The sequence below is a fragment of the Arachis stenosperma genome, chromosome 4 (assembly GCF_014773155.1).
Source record: "Arachis stenosperma cultivar V10309 chromosome 4, arast.V10309.gnm1.PFL2, whole genome shotgun sequence".
Lineage (NCBI taxonomy): Eukaryota > Viridiplantae > Streptophyta > Magnoliopsida > Fabales > Fabaceae > Arachis > Arachis stenosperma.
The window spans coordinates 87,263,396-87,283,188 of NC_080380.1; the positions used below are offsets into that span (position 1 = coordinate 87,263,396).

Here is a 19,793-nt window from a genome sequence, read left to right on the forward strand (position 1 = left end):
ATTTAATTGCCTACAATAACAAATTAGTTTTAAATAATTACATGTAGTGAAAAGAGGACCAAGATTATACAATCAGAAATAGACTCACAGGTAGCTCAATTTCGACATGTTGCCAAGTTCTGTAGGTATTGGACCAGTAAACTTGTTTCCATGAAGGTACCTATATAGTTAACGTGCTCATGATAGAACAAATAGTGAAGCAATTTCAATCTTCTTTTAAAACTATGAATTTTAATAACATCTTTCCTTTTATTATAATGAAAATCTAGTTTGATTACATAATCTTTAAGAAATTTAGTTATAAGTGTGAATTGGGTTTGATTATATTATTTATAAATGTTGATTATATTGGCTGACTATGTGTGCATAGAAAAGATATAATAGTGCGTTGACAGAGAAACCAGTTGCTATCCAATAAATAGCGTATAGTTAACCTATATCATAATCCAAGTTAAACTGCCATCTACTATATACAAAGTTCTAGCACACTAAGCCAATTGATGAATACTATCCTCAAAGAGTAATCACGAATTAAGCAATTAGGGAAATCAAACAATTAATAGTGTTCAAAGGCACTTACTACTTCCACACAGGTGGGAGTTTCTTGGTCTTCTTGTAGTAACGAGCAATATTTAAAGTAAGTTAGTAACTAATGTCCATTCTAATTCAAATTTACTCAAAAGCAGTAAGTAAACAACAATTTAGATTGTCACTACCTTAGGGACAGGGGGTGGCTTGGTGCTGCATGCTTTAGTAGGGTCTTTGCAGAGATATTTGTACAACGAATCGGCATCAAGCTTTGAATTATATAAATATTCAGCAACATCTGTATCCAAATACCCTATAACCTGAAAATTTGAAAACAATAATTCATAATATAATTTTCCATTTTAGAACCAAAAGAAACCATGGTGTGCAATCCATTTGCGACAATCAAATGCACCGAGCGAAAATCACACAAAGTTCTATACTTCCTGACACACTTGCTCGATTGTCTTGCACTTAGAATTGCATTGTCCTTCAGAGTCATGCTTAACTAACTGTAAACAATAAAAGAAAGTTTCAAAATCATCAAATAAAGTAGTACCTTAGAATCATCAAAAGCAGCAGCTACATCATCTACATTTACATCTTCTTCCTCTGTAAAAGTATTATTTTGTCTCTAAATATCTTGCTACTTGTTGCAATCCATAGACACCAAATTGAAACAAAAAAATAATTCTCCATAGCTCACTTGTGCTATTAGAACTTTTGAGGCCCATCTAAGATTGACACCTAACCTATACAGGGTACTCTTCTTCTTGTGTTAATTGGCCAGTGCTTCTCATAGCTGCAACAATCACAAACAATTGCAACATCAATTTAAAAAACACTTTCTAAAATGTCATTTACAAAAGAGATAGTAGTATCAGCATTAAAGCAAGCTTATACAAACAAAATCACTTATAATTAAAATGCAAATAATGAAAATTTGATCTAAGAATAAAAATATCCGCCAAGTTACTTTACCTTCACAATAGATCAAAACACAAATCCCATTTCTCCTCATTCATTTTGTTCTAATGCGTCATAAATTCTAATTATAGTATCCACTATTCAGATAGGCCAAAAAGAGGTGTTGAAGATGCAAACTAGACATATGATTGCTTTCAACCATTAAGGTTCTAATTATTAGGAAGATAAGCATAAAGGAGACATCTTAAAGTTTGCCAATCTAATATCAGTACTGAAAGATAAATAAACCTTACAAGGGATGTGTCTATATAATATCCACTAAGGAAAAAAACTTGTACTTACAAAGAATTGATTAAGGTTATGAACTACTAAACAAGTATACTATATATACTGCATTATTCTATATGGTCCATGTATATTAAAATAATGGTTATCACTTACCATAACACACCTTATCAGAAAATAGGTGAAACAAATAGCTGTGATAGATCCAAACTGCAATATAATGTCACAACTAAATTGATATGAAAAAATTCTTCTGAGATTCACTTATTAAATGAGTAATTTATATATCACAAATTAAGGCTCAAGCCTTAATTTGTTGTGATTTAAGAAATAATTACAAGTATTCAAATGAGACAAGTATTTAAATAAGACAATGCAGAAACTTTACCTTCCTCCATATAGCAAGAAGCCTAATGCATCAATAAATGACACAATTGAGGAAAAGAAAAATCTCACTTTAAAAAATGTATATGCATAAACCAACCAACCATTCATACAAAAAGCTAACCTGCAATAAATATCTTTCCAATGAATATCACAAGTGTTGTCATCTATCCAAAAGTATATCCAAATACAAACCTGAATACACAATCACATTTTAGTATACATTTCTTTTAATACAAAAATTGGAAAAGTAATTTACTAGCTTCAAATAATTATGCGGAAAATACTTGATCTTTTGTGTGGTGTTTGCCAAAACTGTAACCAAAAGATGGATGGTAACAATACGAAACTTTTATCTTTGTCCATGTGTATAGCTTCAAGTTTTGTTCTTTCTTCTTATGGACATACATAATGGCATTGAGACACATATAGAGTAGTAGTAAATAGCACTAACCTGTTGCCAAAAGAAGCATGCAACTTAGTGATGACGACTTCCTCTTCAATAGAGATGTTTCCTCTTTTAAGATTAGCTCTCAAATAGTTAATCCATCTCAATCTGCGACCCTCATGAAGAAGAAGAAAAAGAATAAGAGCCTGATGATGAAACAAATGAAAAGAATAATGGAGATGGAAGCATGCATACTAGCATTCTTAGGCAAAGCCCTCTAAGAACCTTCTCCATTGGCTTGAATGTAGTTGGTTAAGATTTGATCCTCCTCTTTTGTCCAGCAGCCTTTCTTGAGTCCCACCTTGTCACAACAAGAGCCCTTCCCATCTTTCTATGCCTCCTGCAACTACAATAATAATATAATGAAATTGAAATTATACCAATTGAGAACAGGGAGAATGGCTAAGTGGGAAATAAGTAACAACAAATAATATGGTGGCTAAGGTTTAAAACGTAAAAAATATGAAAAATGTTGGATTTTATTATTATTAAAACTGGATTTTACAATTTTTAAAATGGTACACCTGGACCCTAAAATAGAAACAGATATAAAAATAATGTTATTTGAAATATTAGAAAATATTATTTAGTTTGAAACACGATTACAAATTTTTTAACTATATGGACTTATTTGAAAATTGAGTAAAGTGTAATCAAACCAAATATTATTCTATCGTATATATGCAGGAGGATTTAAGTAGAGACAAGCTTGCCTTGGTTAGCTTTATCATCAGTAACAAAATTTGCCTTTCTTTTAATGGCTTTATCACCAATAGAAAAATTGCAGGTGATTCATTAGTAAGACATATGAAATAAAAGAATTGCAGCTAATAGAGCTCTAAGCATATTACTAAGTTCAACCCTTGTAAAGCATAATTTATAATCGTATTCTCTTAGAAGGATCACTATCACACTATAGCAAGAGGCAGCAGCAAAAGAAAAAAGATAGTGCAGTGAAAGGAAATACCAAAAATTAAAAAACCATGAGAAAAAAAATTTTAACAACAAATTTTAAATTAAACTAATTATTAAAATCAGAAAAAAAATCTAATTAAATCTAATCTAATCAAAACCTAAAAATTCACTCATCATAAAATAAATCTAACTAAACTAATTACTAAAATCAAACTAACTAAACAAAATTAATTGAACTTAACAGAAATTAAAAGAATTTAGAAACCAAAACCTGGAAGCATTGACTGGAGGATATGATGGCTATGGCGCTGAGAAAATGTGGGAGCCAAAACTGAGTGGGGATAAATGGAGAGAAAGAGAGGCGCGGCGGCGGTGGGGACAGATGCTGCTACAGGTGACGCCGGTGTGCTGTAGCTCACCTAAGATGAAGAGAACATGAACTTTAGCTTGATTTGTTCTGTGAACGAGAAAGAACAAGAGAGACAGGGGCTGTGTTCTACTGGTTCAGTGTTTAAATGAGAGGAGAAGAATGAGAAGGTAGCTGCGGTGGTTAGGGTGGCCGACGGTGGAGCTGTGAGTGAGGAAAGGAGAAGAAGAAGCTCGTGCGACGGAGAAGCTCATTGAAAGAGAGAGGAACAAGTCATTTGATTTGGGATTTTTTGTGTGTGTGAAAGGAGCTCGATAGGGTGGGGGTGAAGTTAGGTTTAAATTAAAATTTTTCAACGGAATATTTTATATTACAGACAGATTTTTTGTTTGTAATAATTTAATAAAATGTAGTATTTTTGTCCATTTAATTACAGACAGATTTTCTGTCGATAACCATTTCCCACAAAAAAAAATTAATTTTTCCGACAGAATTATCGACGAATTCTCTTTTTCGTCTGTAATTTATGCTAATTCATTTTTTTTATTTTCGACAAAAACTTTCTCGCAAATTCTATCTGTATTTCCGTGGAATAAAATCCGTCAGAAATATCTGTCTGTAATAACTAATTTTCTAGTAGTGTATATATTTAATATATGAAAAAGTGATATTTTTTTCTATTCTATTTATAAAATATATATTTTTTTCGTGTAAGAGTCAAATAACATATGTTTTAATTTATTTAATTAAAATACTTTTTAATAATTATTTTTATATATAAATTAGTGATAATTATTTTGTTCTAGAAAAAGAAATAATACTATAAAATATATACTTGTTATTAGTGTAATATTTTCTATTTTTAATATTTTAACTTGTTATAAAAATATTTAATTCAAAATTTTTTATATTGAGCAATAAAAAATATTAAAAATAATTAAAACTTATTACATTAATAGTAATATATATTTATATTATTAATATTATTATAGTAGTAAAAATAATAATATAAAATAAATTTATTCCTATAATATATTTTATTTATTTTTAATTTTTTATCATTAATCATGAACTACATAAAAAATTTAGATTAAATGTTTTTATAAAAGGTTAAAATATTTTATATTATGTAATAATAATAATAATAATAATAATAATAATAATAATAATAATAATAATAATAATAATAAATATTTATTGTTAAAGTAATAAGTTTTATTTCTTTTTAAAATTTTATCATTAAACATGAAATATATAAAAAATTTTAAATTAAATATGAGTAAAGTACCGTTTTTCTCCTCAACGTTTGGGGTAAGTTCTAAAGTTGTTCCTAACGTTTTAATCGTCCTATTTAAGTCCCTACGTTTCAAAATTGACTCAATGTTGTCTTGCCGTTAGGGATCCGTTAACAGAATTGATGATGGGACAAAATTATGACGATTTTGAAACGTTAGGGACTTAAATAGGACAAAAATATTTGGGACAAAAACGATACATAAAAATAAATTTTAATTTAATTTTATCTTTCAATAATATTAATTTTTTACTGTACATAGTATTTAATTATTTTTTAATTACATCTAAATAAATTATACTTAATTACATTACTTTTATTTTAAATAAATTTATTTTTTTATAATTTTAAAGAATTTTCATATATTAGAGACAAAAGGTATAATTTATATTATATATATATATATTTGTAAGTTTATATACTAGCCATTCTACAAACATTTTATGATAACTAAAAATTTTTAAGAGTAAAATTATAAAAAAAATTTAATTTATTTAAAATGAAAGTAATATGATTAAGTATAATTTATTTAGATGTGATTAAAAAATAATTGAATACTACGTATAGTAAAAAATTGATATTATTTAAGGATAAAATTAAAATTTATTTCTATGTATCATTTTTGTCTCCAACGTTTTCGTCCTATTTAAGTCCCTAACGTTTCAAAATCGTCTCAATTTTGTCCTGCCGTAAATTCTGTTAATGGATCCCTAATGGCAGGACAACATTGAGTCAGTTTTGAAATGTTAGGGATTTAAATAGGATGATTGAAACGTTAAGAACAACTTTAGAGCTTACCCCAAACGTTAAGAACAAAAACGATATTTTACTCTATTAAATATTTTGTAACAAGTTAAAATATTAAAATAAATTAAATTTATTATAGTAATAATAAATATATATATATATATATATATATATATATATATATATATAATTGTAATAATTATTAAAGAGTATTTTAGTCAAATGGACTAAAGTGTATGTTATTTAATTATTACAAGTGTACATTTTAAAAATAAAGAGGAGAAAAATATCATTTACATATCATGCAGTAGAGGAAAATACTCCCCTCTATATAAGTATATATTTTATACTATTATTTCTTTTTTTTAAAATAATAAAATAATTATCACTAATTTATATATAAAAATAATTATTAAAGAGTATTTTAATTGAATTGATTAAAATGTATGTTATTTAATTTTTGTAAGGGAGAAAAATATATATTTTATAAATAAAAATGAGTGGAATGTCATTTAGACATTTTATAGAAAAGAATTTTTTTTCAAATATATATAGACTTTTAAAGTAAAAGTTTGAGACTAAAATGACCTATTATGTTTATTTTTTATTTTTTTTATCTAAATAGGTCATTTTTAACTAAAAAAAAAAAATTAATTTTGAATTAAAATATTAACTTTAGGCTAAATTTTTTTATCTTTTTAATAGTTTATTGGATGAAAAGTTGAGATATTTTTGTTAGTATTTAATATATTTGAAATTAAATTGTTGAAAAAGTTGTTAAAATCACTTAAAAAAATTAAACAGGCTAAACGAGTTAGGAGTGACTATGAGTAGATTAGAGTAGGATTTGGAGCCAATTCTAATTCTACTCGTGAATTAGAATTTTTATATAAACTCAATCCTAACCTACTCACTAGTTGAGATTTTTAAATATCTCATTTTTATAGGTCTGCTTTTAAAATTAAATATCCATTATTTAAATAGTTAAATGGACTAATTTGATGAACTCAGTACATTTTAACAGTCCTATTAACGTGTAACTAGCATAATTTGCAAATGATATTTTTGTTTTGCTTAAATAAATTAAAACAACTTAATATTTCCCAAATCAAATTAAACAAACATTATCTGTAGGAGAAGAATCAGGTAAATTTTTTATAATTAAAAAAAACATAGGGTGGATCTCCCCGATTTATGTGATAATCAGGTGAATTTTCTCCAATTTTATTTCTAACCGTTCCTGCCGCACTTGATTTTTGTACCCCTCTCACTATAAAAACCATTTGATGCATTCAACAATTTAACTCACCAAATTTCTCCATTTTTATCTTATTTTCATTTCTACTATCTTGTCATTGTTATGAGTAAAGCAAAATGTCTCAAGTACTGTTTATGTTAATTCATTACAAGGGAGAAAATTTAAGATGTTAAAAAAGATCTATCATATTTAATCTATTGAAACAATGTTTGTATTTCTTCCAATTAAAATGTATTGCTTAACAAGTTTGAAAATTTTCTTTCAACATACAATAAGTTAAATAAAATGTGAAATAAGTGAAAATTTTTTTCCTATAAATATTTCATGAAAATTAATGACAATTAATTTTATTTGTTTTTATTTTAAAATACATTCAAAACAGACAGAATTCAATTGATCTAATTTAGAACTATCCGAAAATTTTTTATCTTATTAATTTTAGGGATATCACAAAAAAAAATCGACTAGGTCTTTAGTTTATTTAAGGCTTTCGAGAAGCTGTAAGAGGAGAATAAAAGATTGTTAAATTTTTCTATTAAAATAAAATAAAATATTTATTATTATATTTTTGTTCTGGGCCTAATCTTCGGGTCCTTTCTCGGAATGGTCATCAAACTCGGCAATTCGAAGATTGGGTCATCCTCACGGCCCAAAAACGGATCAATAACTTCTAATATTTTAACCCAACATTCGAATTCAAATACTTCCCTTATCTTAGTTAGATAAGATAAGATGACGACAGCCCAAACCGACTCTACAATCTCTAACCAACATTTGAATTCGAATATCTTCCTTATCTTAGCCAGATAAGATAAGATGGGATAACTACCACTAGCTATATAAAGAGGAGCCAGAGGCCCCCTCAGGTACGTCATTCCTCCCACACATTTTATACCTCTCAGATCCATTCTGACTTGATCGTCGGAGTGTCTTTGCAGGTAACACCCCCCATTGCTCCGAAACGAAAACCTGTAAACCTACCGCAATGGAGTGACCAGACTCGGAGACAACTTCCTTAAACCAGATGGTTCCATAGTATTACCACTAACCATTGGAACCAAAAGCTAGAGGAAGACCATCCTCTACGAATTCGTGGTCCTCAAGGACTCTACTGCCTACAACAACATCCTTGGAAGAAAGACGATCAACGACCTATCCGCCGTCATCTTCACCATGTTCCTAATCATGAAATTCCAGGCCAATAATGGCACCATTGGAATGATACACTGGGACTGGAAAGTCGCGGTAGAGTGCGACAACACCAGCTTGGCTCTCCGCAAGAGATTTCGAGACGCGGCAGGCATCTTCCTCGCCGACCTCGATGCATGCCAAGACCCCAACCTACTCAGAACTATGAGAGGAAATGACAAAGAAGTAGAGCAAGATCTTGTAGATGAGGTCAGGAGCATAGCATACGTACGGGAGCTAGCCCTAAAACAAAGAATAAGCCTAAGGTACAATCGCAGCACGGTACCTACCAAATCAAGACGATAATCGAAAAAGGAGTCTATAGGTTCGAAAGACTAGATGGGACTAAACTCCTGAGATCTGGAATGCCACCAACTTACGGTGCTATTATACGTAGAAACATCTTTCCAAAGCAACAAGATCGAGAAACTATCTCTTTACCCTTTATTTTTTGCCTTTTTCACTTTCATTTATTGCTTAAATTGTTTAATCATATATTTTCTTATCGGGTACTCTTTCTGACCAACATCGGGAGGTTTTTATGAGGCTCAATGATGAGCGGATAATTTATACGCTTTTTGGCATTATTTTTAGGTAGTTTTTAGTAGGATCTAGCTACTTTTAGGGATGTTTTTATTAGTTTTTTATGCAAAATTCACATTTCTGGACTTTACTATGAGTTTGTATATTTTTCTGTGATTTCAGGTATTTTCTGGCTGAAATTGAGGGACCTGAGTAAAAATCTGATTCAGGCTGAAAAATGACTACTGATGCTGTTGGATTCTGACCTCCCTGCACTAGAAATGGATTTTCTGGAGCTACAGAACTCCAAATGGCGTGCTCTCAACTGCGTTGGAAAGTAGACATCCAGGGCTTTCCAGCAATATATAATAGTTCACACTTTGTTCGAGTTTACATGACGCAAACTGGCGTTCAACGCCAGCTCCATGCTGCATTCTGGAATAAAAAGCCAGAAACACGTCACAAACCAGAGTTAAACGCCAAAAACACGTTACAACTTGGCATTTAACCCCAAGAGAAGCCTCTGCACGTGTAAAGCTCAAGCTCAGCCCAAGCACACACCAAAATGGGCCCCAGAAGTGGATTTCTGCACTAAGACTTATTTCTGTAAACCCTAGTAACTAGTTTAATATAAATAGAACTTTTTATTATTGTATTAGAGATCTTGGTATGCGATTTTAGACCTTCATGGGGGCTGGCCATTCGGCCATGCCTGGACCATCACTTATGTATTTTCAACGGTGGAGTTTTTACACACCATAGATTAAGGTGTGGAGCTCTGCTGTTCCTCGAGTATTAATGCAATTACTATTATTCTTCTATTCAATTCAACTTATTCTTATTCTAAGCTATTCGCTGCACTTCAACATGATGAATGTGATGATCCGTGATACTCATCATCATTCTCACCCATAAACGCGTGCCTGACAACCACTTCCGTTCTACCTTAGATCGAACGCGTATCTCTTGTGAATTAATGGGGAGTTATTGGCAAAATTATTGGCAGCCATTCCTAATATTTGGAAAGTGTAAACCTTGTGGTGCACGAAATTGCAATCACACTTTTGTAATCCGCACAACTAACCAGCAAGTGCACTGGGTCGTCCAAGTAATACCTTACGTGAGTAAGGGTCGATCCCACGGAGATTATTGGTTTGAAGCAATCTATGTTTATTTTATTATTCTTAGTCATGATATCTATTAAAATTATCAGTAGGAATTATTAGAAAAATAAAAGAGCGTGAAATAAATAATTGTTACTTTAATTATGGAGAATATGTTGGAGTTTTGGAGATGCTTTGTCCTCTGAATTTCAACTCTTTCTTGAAATCCTTTTTTCACACGCAAGGCTCCTTCCATGGCAAGCTATATGTAGGGTGTCATCGTTGTCAATGGCTACTTCCCATCCTCTCAGTGAAAACGCTCCAAATGCTCTGTCACAGCACGACTAATCATCTGTCGGTTCTCAATCAGGTTGGAATAGAATCCAGTGATTCTTTTGCGTCTGTCACTAACGCCCAGCCTTCAGGAGTTTGAAGCTCGTCACAGTCATTCAATCCTCGAATCCTACTCAAAATACCACAGACAAGGTTTAGACTTTCCGGATTCTCTTGAATGCCGCCATCAGTCTAGCTTATACCACGAAGATTCTGATTAAGGAATCCAAGAGATACTCATTCAATCTAATGTAGAACGGAGGTAGTTGTCAGGCACACGTTCATGGATTGAGGAAGGTGATGAGTGTCACGAATCATCACCTTCTCCATAATTAAGCGTGAATGAACATCTTAGATAGGAACACGCATGTTTGAAAGGAAAACAGAATTAATTGCATTAATTCATCGAGACGCTGCAGAGCTCCTCACCCCAACAATGGAGTTTAGAGACTCATGCCGTCAAAGAGTATGTAGTTCAGATCTGAAAATGTCATAAGGTACAAAGTAATCCTCTAAAAGTTGTTTAAATAGTAAACTAGTAGCCTAGGTTTACAGAGAATAAGTAAACTAAGATAATTGGTGCAGAAATCTACTTCTGGGGCCCACTTGGTGTGTGCTGGGGCTGAGACTAAAGCTTCTCTCGTGCTTGGGCTATTTCTGGAGTTGAACGCCAGGTTGTAACGTGTTTTGGGCGCTGAACTCCAACTTGTAACTTGTTTCTGGCGCTGGACGCCAGACTGCAACATGACACTGGCGTTGAACGCCAGTTTACATTATCTATCTTCGTGAAAAGTATGGACTATTATATATTTCTGGAAAGCCCTGGATGTCTAATTTCCAACCCAATTGAGAGCGCATCAATTGGACTCCTGTAGCTCCAAAAAATCCATTCCGAGTGCAGGGAGGTCAGGATCTAACAACATCAGCAGTCCTTTTTCAGCCTAACTCAGATTTTTGCTCAGCTCCCTCAATTTCAGCCAGAAAATACCTGAAATCATAGAAAAATACACAAACTCATAGTAAAGTCCAGAAATATGATTTTTGCCTAAAAACTAATAATATTCTACTAAAAACTAATTAAAACATGCTAAAATCTACATGAAATTACCCCCAAAAAGCGTATAAAATATCCGCTCATCACCTTGTCTGTGGTATTCCAAGTAGGATCTGAGATGGGATGACTGTGACGAGCTTCAAACTCGTGAGTGTTGGGCGTAGTGACAAACGCAAAAGAATCACTGGATTCTATTCCAACATGATCGAGAACCGACAGATGATTAGCCGTGCTGTGACAGAGCATTTGGACCATTTTCACTGAGAGGATGGGAAGTAGCCATTGACAACGGTGATGTCCTACATACAGCTTACCATAGAAAGGAATAAGAATGATTGGATGAAAGCAGTAGGAAAGCAGAGATTCAGAAGGATCAAAGCATCTCCGTACACTTATCTGAAATTCCCACCAATGATTTACATAAGTATCCCTATCTCTATTTTATGCTTTATTATCTTTATATTCGAAAACCATCATAACCATTAGAATCCGCCTAACTGAGATTTACATGATGACCATAGCTTGCTTCATACCAACAATCTCCGTGGGATTGACCCTTACTCATGTAAGGTATTACTTGGACGACCCAGTGCACTTGTTGTTTAGTTGTGCGAAGTTGTGACAAAGTGTGATTCACGTTTGAGAGCTCTAAGTCTTTGGTGCCATTGTTGATGATCACAATTTCGTGCACCAAGTTTTTGGCGCCGTTGCCGGGGATTGTTCGAGTTTGGACAATTGACGGTTCATCTTGTTGCTCAAATTAGGTAATTTTCTTTTCAAAAAGTTTTCAAAAAGTTTTCAAAAATCTTTCAATTTTTTTTCTTTATTTTTGTTTTTCCAAAAATATAATTTTCGAAAGAATTCAAAAAAAATTAATAAAATCATAAAAAAACAAAAAAATATTTTGTGTTTCTTGTTTGAGTCTTGAGTCAATTTTTAAGTTTGGTGTTAATTGCATGTTTTCAAAATTTATGCATTTTTCGAAAAAAACTCATGCATGGTGTTCTTCATGATCTTCAAGTTGTTCTTGGTAAGTCTTCTTATTTGATTTTCATATTTTCTTGTTTAGTGTCTTTTGTTGTTTTTCATATGCATTTTTGCATTTATAGTGTCTAAGCATGAAAAATTTCTAAGTTTGGTGTCTTACATGTTTTTCTTTTCTTGAAAATTTTCAAAAATAAGTCTTGATGTTCATCTTGATCTTCAAAGTGTTCTTGGTGTTCATCTTGACATTCATAGTGTTCTTGCATGTTTTCTTTGTTTTTATCTTAATTTTTCATGTTGTGAGTCATTTTTGTGTTTTTCTCTCTCATAATTAAAAATTAAAAAAAAATATCTTTTCCTTATTTCTCTCATAAATTTTGAAATCTTTGGGTTGACTTAGTCAAAATTTTTTTTAAAATAAATTGTTTCTAGTTAGTCAAGTCAAGGTTTCAGTTTTAAAAATCTTATCTTTTCAAACTTTTTCAAAAGAAAATAAAATCTTTTTCATTTTTCTTTTATATTTTCGAAAATATTTTTAAAATTATTTTTCAAAATCTTTTTCTTAAATTCATTTCAAATTTTCGAAAACTTTACTAACAATTAATGTGATTGATTTAAAAATTTGAAGTTTGTTACTTTTTTGTTAAGAAAGGTTCAATCTTTAAATTCTAGAATCATATCTTTTAGTTTCTTGTTAGTCAAGTAATCAATTTTAATTTTAAAAATCAAATCTTTTTCAATCATATCTTTTTAATCATATCTTTTTCAAATCATATCTTTTTCAAAAATTTGATTTTAAAATCTTTTCTAACTTCTTATCTTTCCAAAATTGATTTTCAAATCTTTTTCAACTAAACTAATTGATTTTTTGTTTGTTTCTTATCTTTTTCAAAACCACCTAACTACTTTCCTCTCTCTAATTTTCGAAAACTCCTCACTCTTTTTCAAAATTCTTTTAATTAACTAATTGTTTCAAATTTTAATTTTAATTTTATTTCTTCTCCTAATTTTTGAAATTCTCTCTCTCATCTTCTTCTATTTATTTATTCATTTACTAACTCTTCTCTTCATCTAAAAATTCGAACCCTCTCTTCTCTTTTGTGTTCGAATTTTTCTCCTCCTTCTTCTATTCTTATTTTCTTCTACTCACATAAAGGAATCTCTATACTGTGACATAGAGGATTCCTCTTCCTTTTCTGTTCTCTTTTTTTTCATATGAGCAGGAGCAAAGACAAGGACATTCTTGTTGAAGCAGATCCTGAACCTGAAAGGACCCTGAAGAAGAAGCTAAGAGAAGCTAAAGCACAACAATTCAGAGAAAACCTTACAGAGAATCTCAAAAAAGAAGAAGACATGGCCGAACCCAATAACAATGGTGGAGGTGCAAGGAGGATGCTAGGTGATTATACTACACCTACTTCCAACTTTTATGGAAGAAGCATCTCAATTCCTGCTATTGGAGCAAATAATTTTGAGCTGAAGCCTCAACTAGTTGCTCTAATGCAACAAAACTGCAAGTTTCATGGACTTCCATCAGAAGATCCCTATCAGTTTTTAACTGAATTCTTGCAGATCTGTGATACTGTTAAGACTAATGGAGTAGATCCTGAAGTCTACAGGCTCATACTTTTCCCTTTTGCTGTAAGAGACAGGGCTAGAACATGGTTGGACTCACAACCTAAAGATAGCCTGGACTCTTGGGATAAGCTGGTCACGACCTTCTTGGCCATGTTCTTTCCTCCTCAAAAGCTGAGCAAGCTTAGAGTGGATGTTCAGACCTTCAAGCAAAAAGATGGTGAATCCCTCTATGAAGCTTGGGAAAGATACAAGCAGTTGACCAAAAAGTATCTTTCTGGCATGCTTTCAGAGTGGACCATTTTAGATATATTCTATGATGGTCTATCTGAACTTTCTAAGATGTCACTGGACCATTCTGTAGGTGGATCCATTCACCTAAAGAAAACGCCTGCAGAAGCTCAAGAACTCATTGACATGGTTGCAAATAACCAATTCATGTACACCTCTGAGAGGAATCCTATGAGTAATAGGATGCCTCAGAAATGGGGAGTCCTTGAAATTGATGCTCTGAATGCCATATTGGCTCAGAATAAAATGTTGACTCAGCAAGTCAACATGATTTCTCAGAGTCTGAATGGATGGCAAAATGCATCTAACGGTATTAAAGAGGCATCTTCTGAAGAGGAAGCTTATGATCCTGAGAACCCTGTAATGGCAGAGGTGAATTACATGGGTGAACCCTATGGGAACACCTATAATTCCTCATGGAGAAATCATCCAAATTTCTCATGGAAGGATCAACAAAAGCCTCAACAAGGCTTTAATAATGGTGGAAGAAACAGGCTTAGCAATAGCAAGCCTTTTCCATCATCTTCTCAGCGACAGATAGAGAACTCTAAGCAGAATCTCTCTAACTTAGCAAACATAGTCTCTGATCTATCTAAGGCCACTTTAAGTTTCATGAGTGAAACAAGGTCCTCCATTAGAAATTTAGAGGCACAAGTGGGTCAGCTGAGTAAGAAAATCCCTGAAACTCCTCCTAGTACTCTCCCAAGCAATACAGAAGAGAATCCAAAAAGAGAGTGCAAGGCCATTGATATTATCAATATGGCCGAATCTAAAGAGGAAAGGGAGGACGTGAATCCCAATAAGGAAGACCTCATGGGACGTCTGATGACAAGTCATCATATACCTATTTTTATATGCTTTTTCATACAATAAATTGATGATTTGTGCTTAAATATTGAATGCTTTTATACTTAAATGAAATATTTTCTTGATCTTTTAATTTTATAAATCTTGTAGGAAATAAGAAGAAAAAGAAGCAAAGAAGCACAAAAAAAAGGAGAAAAAAGAGCTTTGGGACACACTTTGAAGTTGGGGTACACTTTGGAGCCTTAGACCACGCTTTTAAAAGCGTGGCCCATGACAAAATCAAAGAAGAAAGCAACCAGCATGCACACTGCCCTGCCCTTGCCAAGGGCAGGGCAGAATCATGATGAAACAAAGTGAGGTTGGAGCAAATTTTCGCTAAGTTAAAATCTGGCCGCTCACAGCATGACCATGCCTACTTCAAAGGGCTATAACTTGAGCTACAGACGTCCGATTGATGTGCTTCCAGTTGCGTTGGAAAGCTGACATTCAGAGCTTTCCAACGATATATAGCAATTCATATTTGGCATACAATTGAGGCAGGAACGAAAGGCATCTTTAAGGGCAAAAAATAAGCAAAAATAAACCAAAGTGCTTCCACCAAGGCTCGAAGCTGGAGCCTCACCCCAAAACAAAGTAGCGCTCAATTTTCTGCCCTACCCTCTTGGAGAGCAGAGCAATGTCGTGCTCTTCATGGAAAATCAAGGAAAAAATTTGCTCCTCAAGTACTTTCACCAAGATTCGAACACAAGACCTTCAAGGAAGTAAAGGCTTAGGCTTGGCGCACACAAGCGCATCATGGCACGGTCAAGGAACGTGGTGCGCGCACAAGACGCACCAAAGCAACATTGCCCTGCCCTCCACAAGGGCAGGGCAGCATCCTCACACACCAAGCTCACACCAAGCTCGCACGCACTGAGCCGCACGCACAATTTCCCTGCTCTGCCCTCCACAAGGGCAGGGCAGCCTCCTGGGAGCAAATAATCATGGGCCAAAAGTTCAATTTCATATAAATTCAATTTCTCACCAAATTGAATCAAGGCCATCTAAGACCCATTCTCCCTCAAATCCAAAGCAAGCAAAAGCCCACTCAACATGACTCAAAGGCACACAGAGAAGCTAGATTAGGATTTTCATTTTTGTGAATTTGTTTTTAATTTCAATTTCATTTTATTTTCATTTTGTAAAAAGCCTATATAAAGGCATCACTCTCATTTCAAAAAGAGAGCTCGATTAGAAAGGGAAAAGGCTTGCTTCATTAGGGAGTAGTAGATAGCTCTCTCTTTGAGTTTTCATTTCTGTTTTGAATCTTGGGTGGAGATTGGAAGGAATTCTGTTTTCATTCTCCATCTGAAACATCTATGCTTTGTTCTTCTGCATAATTGAGAATTGGATTTACATTTCACTTGCTGCTTAAGTTACTTCTCTTCTGCTGATTATTTTCTACTTTGATCAAGGAAGGAATTGAGATCTAGACTTGTTTTCTAGTCTCTTTGATTTCCTGAGATCTTTATTTTGATTTTCCAATTGAGTTGAATTTAATTTCTGTTTGCTTCTTCAAGCAATTCTGCTTTCTGTTTAAGATCGGTTGCAAGTTACTACATCTTTTACTTCTCTGTTTGATTGCCATTTACAATTTCTTGTTTGATTTCTTGAATCCCAGCTCCCAAAATCCTTTTATTCTGCCTGCAATTTAAATTTTCAGTTGCTTGATTTATTGCTTCCTTTAATTTCCAGCACCCACTCCCCATTTACATTTAATGCAATTTACATTTCTTGTCATTTAAGATTCTTGCAATTTACATTTCTTGCTCTTTAAGTTACTTGCCAATTTACTTTCTGCATCTTTAAGATTTCTGCCATTTACTTTCTGTTGGCTACACTTCACACAATTCACTCAATGTTAGCTTGACTAAACTAATCACCCACTAAAGTTGCTTGATCCATCAATCCCTGTGGGATCAACCTCACTCTTGTGAGTTATTACTACTTGATGCGACCCGGTATACTTGCCGGTTGAATATGTGTGTTGGAAATTCGTTTTTCCACAAAACACCATCAACGTCCTCCAGACAGAAGGGAGTTTCCTATTGAGGACCTAAAGGAATCTGAGGCTCATATAAAGACCATAGAGATTCCATTAAACTTCCTTCTGTCATTCATGAGCTCTGAGAACTATTCTTCCTCTGAGGAGGATGAAGATGTAACTGAAGAGCAAGTTGCTTAATATCTAGGAGCCATCATGAAGCTGAATGCTAAGTTGTTTGGTAATGAGACTTGGAAAGGTGAACCTCCTTTGCTCATTAGTAAACTAGATACATGGGTTCAGCAAACTCTACCTCAAAAGAAACAAGATCTTGGTAAATTCTTAATATACTGTACCATAGGCACCATGACCTTTGAGAAGGCTTTGTGTGACCTGGGGTCAAGTATAAATCTTATGCCACTCTCTGTAATGGAGAAGCTGGGGATCTTTGAGGTACAAGCTGTAAGAATCTCATTAGAGATGGTAGACAAGTCAATGAAACAACCTTATGGATTGGTAGAGGACGTGTTAGTGAAGGTTAAAGGCCTTTACATCCCTGCTGATTTCATAATCTTAGACACTAGGAAGGATGAGAATGAATCCATCATTCTTGGAACACCCTTCCTAGCCACAACAAAAGCTATGATTGATGTTGATAGAGGTGAACTAGTCCTTCAATTGAATGGGGACTACCTGGTGTTTAAAGCTCAAGGTTATCCTTCTGTAAACATGGAAAAGAGGCACGACAAACTTCTCTCAATACAGAGTCAAACAAAGCCCCCACAATCAAACTCTAAGTTTGGTGTTGGGAGGCCACAACCAAACTCTAAATTTGGTGTTGAACCCCACATTCAAACTCTAATTTTGGTGTTGGGAGGTCCCAACAATGCTCTGAACATATGTGAAGCTCCATGAGAGCTCACTGTCAAGCTATTGACATTAAAGAAACACTTATTGGGAGGCAACCCAATTTTTATTTATCCATATTTCTATTGTTCTTTTATGTTTTATTAGGTCTATGATCATGTGGAGTCACAAAACAATAGCAAAAATTAAAAACAGAATAAAAAACAGCAGAAGAAATAACACACCCTGGAGGAAGAGCTTACTGGCTGGCGTTTAATGCCAGAACAGAGCATGAAGCTGGCATTGAACGCCAGAAATAGGCAGCAGTCTGGTGTTTAAATGCCAGGATTGCACCCTGAGGAAAGCTGGCGTTAAACGCCAGAAACAAGCACCAAGCTGGTGTTTAACGCCAGAAACATGCTACATCTGGGCGTTTAACGCCAGAAACAGGCAGCAGTCTGGCGTTAAACGCCAGGATTGCATACAGAGGGCATTTTACACACCTAAATAGTTCAGGGAGGATTAATCCTTGACACTTCAAGATTTGTGGACCCCACAGGATCACCACAGGATCCCTATTACCTTCTCCCTTTCTCTCACACCTTTTTATAACACTCTTCCCCAAACATCATTCACTAATCACCTCAATCACTCTTCCCCATCACCTCTTCACCACTCACATCCATCTACTCTTTCCCATAAACCACACCTACCTTCAAATTCAAAATCTCTTTCCCATCCAAACCCACCCTACATGACCGAACCATAAACCCCTCTCCCTCCACTATATAAATTCTTCCATCTCTTCTTCTCCATCATCTATTCTTTCTTCTTTTGCTCGAGGACGAGAAACTTTCTAAGTTTGGTGTGGTAAAAGCATAGCTTTTTTTTTGTTTTTCCATAACCATTGATGGCACCTAAGGCCGGAGAAACCTCTTGAAAGAGAAAAGGAAAGGCAAAAGTTTCCACCTCCAAGTCATGGGAGATGGAGAGATTCATCTCAAAAGCCCATCAAGACCACTTCTATTAAGTTGTGGCCAAGAAGAAGGTGATCCCTAAGGTCCCTTTCATGCTCAAGAAAAATGAGTATCCGAAAATTCGACATGAGATCCAAAGAAGAGGTTGGAAAGTTCTTACCAACCCCATTCAACAAGTTAGAATCTTAATGGTTCAAGAGTTCTATGCCAATGCATGGATCACTAGGAACCATGATCAAAGTATGAACCCGAATCCAAAGAATTATCTTACAATGGTTCGGGGGAAATGCTTAGATTTCAGTCCGAAAAATGTAAGGTTGGCATTCAACTTGCCTATGATGTAAGAAGACGCACGCTCCTACACTAGAAGGGTCAACTTTGATCAAAGGTTAGACCAAGTCCTCATGGAAATATGTATGGAAGGAGCTCAATGGAAAAGAGACTCAAAAGGCAAGCTAGTTCAATTAAGAAGACTGGACCTTAAGCCTGTGGCTAGAGGATGGTTGGTTTTCATCCAACGCTCCATCCTTCCCACTAGCAACCGATCCAAAGTAACTGTGGATCGGGTGATGAGCGGATAATTTATACGCTTTTTGGCATTGTTTTTAGTATGCTTTTAGTATGTTTTAGTTAGTTTTTATTATATTTTTATTAGTTTTTATTTAAAATTCACTTTTCTGGACTTTACTATGAGTTTGTGTGTTTTTCTGTGATTTCAGGTATTTTCTGGCTGAAATTGAGGGACCTGAGCAAAAATCTGATTCAGAGGCTGAAAAGGACTGCAGATGCTGTTGGATTCTGACCTCCCTGCACTCAAAGTGAATTTTCTGGAGTTACAGAAGTCCAATTGGCGCGCTCTCAATTGCGTTGGAAAGTAGAAATCCAGGGCTTTCCAAAAATATATAATAGTCTATACTTTGTCTGAGATTTGATGGCC

The 19,793-nt window shown here is 33.9% G+C and overlaps 1 long non-coding RNA gene and 1 other non-coding gene across 2 annotated transcripts; both read right to left on the reverse strand.

Annotated features, from left to right (window-relative positions):
- Positions 1-777: 777 nt before the first annotated feature.
- LOC130973351 (uncharacterized) lies at positions 778-1,937 on the reverse strand. Its single transcript, XR_009084118.1, has 4 exons — positions 1,897-1,937; positions 1,235-1,330; positions 1,088-1,140; positions 778-848 (listed from the first exon to the last, which is right to left on the reverse strand). It is a non-coding gene; the product is annotated as an uncharacterized LOC130973351 (long non-coding RNA).
- Positions 1,938-14,092: 12,155 nt separating this feature from the next.
- On the reverse strand, positions 14,093-14,196 carry LOC130978407 (small nucleolar RNA R71). The gene has a single exon (XR_009086053.1). It is a non-coding gene; the product is annotated as a small nucleolar RNA R71 (small nucleolar RNA).
- Positions 14,197-19,793: the final 5,597 nt, after the last annotated feature.